The sequence below is a fragment of the Triticum aestivum genome, chromosome 7D (assembly GCF_018294505.1).
Source record: "Triticum aestivum cultivar Chinese Spring chromosome 7D, IWGSC CS RefSeq v2.1, whole genome shotgun sequence".
Taxonomy (NCBI): domain Eukaryota; kingdom Viridiplantae; phylum Streptophyta; class Magnoliopsida; order Poales; family Poaceae; genus Triticum; species Triticum aestivum.
In genome coordinates this window covers 538870508-538879300 of record NC_057814.1, presented here as the reverse complement: position 1 = coordinate 538879300, position 8793 = coordinate 538870508, and positions in this window count along the sequence as shown.

Here is an 8793-nt window from a genome sequence, read left to right as displayed (position 1 = left end):
GCTAGCTACTTCGCACTTTGCTAGGTGAACCTCGGTTGGGGGGAGGGGGCATGCATTCATAGCTTAGGATTCCCTTCGTGCCGACACGAGGGGGGCTGCTAGCTACTTTGCACTTTGCTAGGTGAACCTTGGTTGGGGGGAGGGGGCATGCATTCATAGCTTAGGATTCCCTTCATGCCAACACGAGGGGGGGTGGGGCAAGCAATACCGTGTGCTTTGCGAGATAGGTGCCACATCGAAGTTGCATTTGGTATTTGAAAATCAAACCACCCTTTTCATACATAAATTTGGTCCACATGCAAGTGTGTTCGTGTTCTGACCATCTACCGCGTCATTTTTCGCCAAATTTATGAACATTAGATAAGTTGGATGACACAACAGACACGGTTCACTCAAACTAACCGTGTGCATTGGGCTCCGTGAGGCTTCCCCTCTCAAAAATATCTACCCGTCTGCAGCTTTTTCTGTTTGATAACACACGGTTATTGTGTTTAGACCATGTGTGATGTTTCTTGTTCCCAATCCCGCCTGCATCCCCCGAAAATATCTGCCCGCCTCGAGGGTTTTTCTGTTTCATAACACATGGTTGTTATCTCTGGACCGTGTGCGATGCACCATCATCAAAAATTTCAATAGCCCCGGCATTTCACTCCTGCGTTTGACTCCCGCGTAGTAAATTTTTTAGTACCCGCATCATTTCCTCAAACACAACCCCTGCCGCCCTCCCCTCCACACACACATACACACACACACACACACCAAAACCTCCTCGGGCGTGCGCGCGCACACACACACACTGCCTCGCTCGAAACCCTAGCAAGGTCCCCGCCGCCGCCGCCGCAAGGCCTCCATTGTCAACATCTGCCAGTTTTCCCGTGCAGCTTACCCACCGATCTCCATACCCAGTCCGCCCTGAGTTTCTTAGATGATGCCTGCCAAACGCCCCCTTCCCACAGATCCCCATCCCCATCCCCATCCCCCACTCCAGAGTGTCGCAGCCTCAGCCCGGCTACGCTTCCCATGGAGCTCGAGGAGCGACTGGCCCAAAAGAGGTGTATCATGGTCTCTTCGCCCGACGTCGCCGAGGAAGCTGACGACCATTACTAGCGACAGGCACTCAAGCAGCGGGCTAGAGTATGCGGGCATGTCTCGGCTGCCGGCTACGACATCGAGGTCATCGACAGCGACGGCCTGAGGCAGACTATGTCACAGGTTAAGTGGCTCACGCCCAACCCCTCGGGTTCAACCATCGTTAATCTCATCCATGGCCCCGCCGTTGATCTCCTCTAGCTCGCTGTCAACAATTTGCCATCCTACATCGCCATCGAGCCCCTTCTGTCATTCCTGAAGGACACGTTCTACGACGCTGGCTTGGGATCCACGGCTTCCAAGTCAGACCTCATCGACGGTGACCACGGGGAGGCCACCCTCTCCGGCTCTTCCAAGGGGAAAGAGCCCATCTGCTCTTCCAAGGGGAAAGTGTCCGTCTGCAACATCAGGGAGGGCACCCTACAGTCATGCTCTTCCAAGGGGAACGAGACCATCTACGACAATATGGAGCGCATCCAGGGTTCGTGCTCTTCCCACGGGAACGAGCCCATCTGTGACAAGTGAGGAAACCCATGATTTGTTTTGTCATGCCTCTTCACAGGGGGGAAACCCATGATTAGTTTTGTCGAGTCCCTTTTGTAGTGTAGTGAGAATATGTCCAGTTTTAATTGCTATATCTGGTTGTTTGCAGTATGCCTTGTTTATTTTAGTTGTTCACAATGTGATGCTCTATATGTGAAATTATTTACTGTGCAATACATTTCATCAATCCAGTTTTAAACATACCGATAGGAATGCGCATATTTGCTTGTTGTTAAGCCTGTTATAGCTAGCATATGCCTCTTTTAAAGTTTTTTGATTGTTCGGTTGTCTGTAGTTAGCATATGTCCAGTTTGAAATGCTATCTTTGGTTGTTCGTAGTATGCCTTGTTTATTCCAGTTATTCACAACGTGATGTTCTATATGTGCAAGTATGAACTGTGCAGTTCAATTTCATCAGTACCAGTTTCAAGAAAACCACTATGAATGACTACAATTGGTTGTTGCATCTTGTAGTTAACACGCCTTTCCATTTTTATTTAACAATAATTAGTGTACTTAGACCGGCACAATACCAGTTTTTATGACTATGTTTGCTTGTTGTTAAATGTTAGGCCTGTTGCAGTTAACACACCTTTCCACTTTTTTTGCTATACTACCGTGCTTAAACCTGCACACTGAAGCTATCTTTTGGAAATTATTTTGTCTGTCATGGATAATTTTGGTTGATGTTTAGCCTGCTGTGCTTAAAATGCTTCTCGATGTACCTACATAGGACAATTTTGGGAATGACTGTTGTTTTCCATCGAGGTTAGTTTCATCCCATGGCTTATATATGCTCATTGTTCAGGATATCAGTAGCTGGTACCATATAGGTCGGGGGCTGATAAGGGACTAATCGGTGAATCGGACTTTTAACCGAACTAGTAATAATGTACGTGCAATGCACGTTTATATTAGGTAGGATATTAGTTGCACGTTATATTAGGTAAGATATATCTATTGCATGTTGGTATTTGGTAAGATATCAATTAATTTTTCACGGGAACGGTAGGATATTAATTACATGGCACATTTCATGGGATAGCGTTGAGTCAAAACGTGTTTATAACCAATGGCAGTGGTGGGTAATTAGAGCGTTAAACGTGTTTGGTGCTCAACATTGGAGCGATTTGAACCGCTAGATAACATGATTTGATGGCCAAGATGATTTGGATCTGCCCCTTTGGGTCTTTTTATATTGGTATAGATATATCTGCAACCCATTTATCGTTAGGTTAACTAGGTCCATATGTAATATATCTGAGGCTACATAGCAACATGCACTGTACTTAATGTCTAATATGCAATCCTAGGCTACATAGCAACAAGCAAGAGTGTTACATTAATGTCCTGATGATGTCTAGATATACATAGAAGAGCAGCAGCAACAACAACAACAACACATCCCTGTTTGGATACTCAACTTAGCTAGAGGTTAGAGTTAGTTTCTAGCTCATGACTAACCCTGAACTAACTCCATCCAAAGAGTTGTTTGGATGGCAGGGTTAGATCGACAATACATGCACTAGGAGAACTAGCTCCAATTAGCACCTCTTAGGTTGGATAGTTTTTTTGGGTGGGTTATGATGCAACTAGCTCAAACTAGCCCTCATGTTTAGATATACTTTAGGGCTATTTGAGCCTGAACTAGCTCAAACTAACTGTAACCCATGGATACAGCATCAGTTAATCAGCCGATAATTTGTAAGAATGTAATAAACTCCTTTCAGCCCATAATATAAGATGTTAATTCATCTAATATGCGAGTATATTAGATGTTATAAGATATTTATAAAAGAGTGTTGTACTACATCATTGTGCAATTGCTATTTAGCTTCTAATATTAACTTGGTGCTTTTAGGTTTTACGTCATTGGTAAAGATCCGCGCTTCGACCCTTTCTGCGTATGGGGCAATGAGATATCGATGAACCAGCATCAAGTGAGGAAGCTGATAAAGATTGTTAGTAAAATGGGTCCAAAGATGGCAATTAAAATATTTGTTCACACTTTATCCAAGACAACACCAAACTGCAGGATGGTAAGTAAGAACTCTGCAGCCTTCTTTTTACTGCCCATAATGAGTTGTGTTAGATGACAATGTCTGAATCTGTTTCCTTTGCAGTGGTTGCCAAAGCAGTTTACTCAAGATTACCCCTCAAACTACATGATTGCTGGGCATGCAAATGTTAAAGTATTTCTACCAGAACACGATGATTATCTAGATGTTTCCATGAAGACCGTGAAGGATGGGCGGTCGGCCATCACAGGGGGTTGGACTAGAGTCGTGCGTGCCTTCTGCATGGAGGAGTGCACAATATGGGCATTCCGCTTCACCTTGTTCAGCAACCATAATGTATTCCGCCTCTTTATTTACCGTCTTTAATAGTACAAGTATAGAATTGTGGTTCATCATTCTTTATTTGGTTCTTATGTAATTCTTGAACATATGTACCTATGAATCGAATAATGCATTGATTGTTTGAACCTGATGGATATGAATAAAGCTATAGCATACTTTCAAATTCAAATCCGGTACAATTTGAAATAGCAGCAATTAAATTACGGTGAAATTGCGCTCTCCAGGTCGTTACGGCACACACGGTTGGTAAAACACAAATGTTTGTGATATACACCATAATCCGAGACGGTTCACAGAGAGGAAACGTGTGCAAGCATGCACACAATTGCCGTTTGCAAAGTGTGTGCAATGTCAGACAATATCACAAACAGTGCGGGCAAACTAAATGTTTGTGTTAGTTGCCTTATCGTACACGATTCGCAACCATGAACTGTTTTTGATGAAGTACGCATCGTAAATGTTGCACCACACAATAGTGTGTGCGATAGTTGTCGTGTACGACGATGTTACGACGGTCCGACGTTTTGTAATCCTATCCGACACTCCTACGATGATTAGCTAATCTTCTTAATTAGTTATCGCATACGGTTTGGGAAAAGCAAATGTGTGTGATTGTATGCTTATCATACACGTTCTACAATAGTGAATCATTTGTGATGGGCCGCGCATCGTAAACGTAGCACCACAGAATACCGACTGCGATGGCAATGAGAACACAAATGAGTAGGAGTACTGTATATACATCTTGGCTCCCTATCCCTGACGGTTTCTGGGTCGTGTGGGAAGGACCCCCCCTATCGTCGTCACTCACTAGGCGACGGTTCCAAATGCCGTCGCAGAAAGGGGTTAAAAAACGTTTGTACAGCACCGACGCGTACCAGTGCTTACTGCGACGATGAACAACTCGATAATCCATATCATCACCATCATCATCATCATCGGAGTTAGCATCAAAATCGGCGTCATTGCCTCCGTGGTACTCGTCATCAATATCAGAATCATCAGCAATGTTCTTTCTAGGGCTTTCTGGCCTCCTGCCTTGTGATGAGCGTGTGGTCCTTGCCGTCGTACGAGCAGCATAAGAAAGAACATTCAATCCAGCGTCTAGCTGACGGGAGGCATCTGAATGGCCCTCATCATCCAAAGCGGTGAATGATTGCACAAGATCGCCTAGTATGCCAGCCATGACGGACGTGAATCGAGCAACCAACTGAGTAGGTTTGGTAAATTTCTGCTCAATAGAAAAAATGCAAAAAATAAGATTATTCAAATGCTAAGTGGATGAAAAAATTCAGATGGTGAGACAAAAGAATTACAGTAAAACACACACATGTAAAACCACACAGTACGTAGAGTGTCGTAAGTTATCACCAAAATGCAACAAAATTTATCAGGAGTTCACAAAAAGTACACACATGAACAATACCAAACAAATGTATGGTGTTGTTGCAATAAACACATGAATGTATTCATGATTTAACAAACATTCAGTCATCGTGAAAATGAAGAACAATATACGAGAAAGCTAAAATAACACAAATAGATATCAGCAAAAACTTAAGTTATCAAAGGCTTTACAAAAAAATCATCACAGGAATGCAACCAAGTTATCAAGATATGTGAGAACGTATGCTGTCATGGAAAAAAAACATGATGGCATGAGTTTCACATCACAAAGTTATCAAGGCATTATAATAAGAATTATCACAAGGTTGCAACAAAATTATTATCCTTTATAGAGCATATGCCACATTGGAAACAAAGAACAATATCTTATGGCATTAGTAAAGGGTGTAAAGTTGACATCAAACGAGAGTTACCACATTGAGTGCAACAAAAAAAGTTATCAGCTTATGAAAAAACATAGAATAGCATGAAAAAAAACGAGGTTACATGCACACCTCCTGACTGCAGCTTGGGGTAGCATGAACACACATAAACTTATCAAGACCTTCCAGACCACCAAATAGACAGAAATTCATGCCAAACTCGGGCTTTAACTGGAAAAAAATGTAGTGATAAGTCAGATAAAGTAACAATAGAAAACAATGAAAAGAAAATGCAGTTGCAAGTAGTGTGTGAACTAAAAACATATATATAGATTAATGGTAGTTTCCTGAAAGAAGCTTTGTCAGCCTGAACATCCTTGTTGAGGACAAGAGTTATCAGCTTCTTCATCCACACATTGGTAGGAAAAGGACCATCAGGCAATACGATGCCGAGTCCAGAAAGATCAATCGCATGAATGTACAATAGCTGATAACAAAAATACAAGCGTCATGGTAAACACGAACAAAATCAGAGACAAATGACAAAAAAGAAGGTAAGAGGAAAGAACCATCACTTACATTGTAGAAGAGAAGGGAACCCCTGGTAGGCTTGCGTTTCAGCAGTGCCTTGTGTAATTCGTCAGCAATGAATTTGGACCAATTGAGAATTTTAATACCATTGATGTCACGCTACAAGTTGAAAACAAAGAAACTGAAGTTCACCGAATGGAACACAAAAACTATGAAAGTTACCACACTGACATACAGTAAAGTTATCAGGCACACAAGAAAGAAAATGGCAGAATTACATAATCACTTACTGGCACAGCATACCATCTAGGACTGACTTTGTTGGAGGTGGTCGGGGCAATGACTGTACTCCCCTCAAGCAAAAGCCACATACGCTTGAAAGTATCATCAGCATTTACAGAACCCTTTATGAGAACAGCAAGATCAGTCATTTTAGGGGCATATCCAAGTTTGCCAAACAACTCAAGCCCTAACTCAATATCAGCTTCAATAGGGAGGTTGTAAGGGACATCCTCCCCTCCATGCAACATGCCCATAACCCGATGCACATATTCCTCGTTAACCGGAAGCCTACCCTGCCCTGGTACGACCACCTCACGGGAATCGGGATTGTACAGGTCAGCAAGCCACACAATGAGATTGTTGAAGAGATGGTCACACTGGATATTCTGAAGGCTTGTGAAGTCCATCTCATCAATGGCAACCTTCCTGTCACCATTCATGTCTTTCCATGCTAAAAGAAGTGAACTAGGTGAGGCTCTGTTCCGCGGAGGAGGGCGTTTCACCTTTTTCGAAGGAACCTCATCAATTCCATCACCATCTCCTTTGCACTTCCTCGGCATTGTGTCCCTGTCACGTAGGAATGAAAAGAAAGCAAATGAAACCAATTAGATTACTTATGAAAAACTGATATCACAATTAATAGCAACATTTATAAACTGGTGTTTGACAAAGCAATAATACATCTGATAAACATATCATTGTGGTTCATGGTGACACAAAAAAGATTATCATGACCATGGTAAATAAATCAAGCAAAATGCACTTGGTTTACAGAAAAATAAACTGGTTAAAAAACAAAGACAATGCCACACCTTCTAAACTATAGCAAAACAAATGACACAGGTATATTAAAGCATGTGCAACTGATAACTAAGGCACAATTACATTGGTAAGTGAGAAAAGCAGCATCAATTTGATGATGTACAACCAATTTACCCCTGATAAATTTAGCATTGACACATGGTCATTAATAATCACAAAAATGATGCCGGTAAGCACACAAAAACAACCAGACCATTGAATAAAAATGAGCATTGTGCTACATGTAGTTAGACTAGAAAAATACTGGTAAGTACGATAACATGATAATGGTAACTGCTTGCACATCATCATTGGGGATATCCAAAAAGAAAAGCACAAAGCATAAAAATCATGGGGCTGCAGTCCTAAAACACAACCTAATGTGAATGTAGCTATTTGAAAAACAATTGGTAATCAGAGCGTGATTGCACCGCTCAAATTACCAACCAACTTGAAATTTAGGCACAGAAACAACACCAATCATAAAAATAGCAGTGTTTCAGCATCTGGTGATTTGAGTGCAATGTCCTTGGTAAGTGTAATACCATCATCATGATAATTAAAGCAGAACAAACAACACCAATAATAGCAGTGTTTCAGCATCTGGTAATTTGAGTGCAATGTCATTGGCAAGTTCAATACCATCATCATGATAATTAAATAGAACAAACAACACCCATAATTCAAGCATTGTAAACATGGTAATTAGAGCATCACAAGCCTAATTGATAGACAGAACGCGTAAAACAAATCCCACATAACAACATTTTGGGAGTGAACTTAGGGTCACTGTTCAAATCCACAGCCACTAATGCACATCCTAAAATCCATAAACACCAAAAACTATTGCCATGTCCTAAAAATCCACATCCACAACACTAACAGAAGAAAAAACGGGTGGGAAAATCCATAGTAGAACCTGAAGGAAATATGCCCTAGAGGCAATAATAAAGTTGTTATTTATATTTCCTTATATCATGATAAATGCTTATTATTCATGCTAGAATTGTATTAACCGGAAACTTAGCACATGTGTGAATACATAGACAAACAGAGTGTCCCTAGTATGCCTCTACTTGACTAGCGCGTTTAATCAAAGATGGTTAAGTTTCAGCCATAGACATGTGTTGTCATTTGATTAACGGGATCACATCATTAGGATAATTATGTGATGGACAAGACACATTCGTTAGCTTAGCACTTGATCATTTAGTATGTTGCTATTGCTTTCGTCATGCCTTATACATGTTCCTGTGACTATGAGATTATACAACTCCCGAATACCGGAGGAACACTTTGTGTGCTGCCAAACGTCACAACGTAACTGGGTGATTATAAAGGTGCTCTAAAGGTGTCTCCGATGGTGTTTGTTGAGTTGGCATAGATTGAGATTAGGATTTGTCACTCCGATTGTCGGA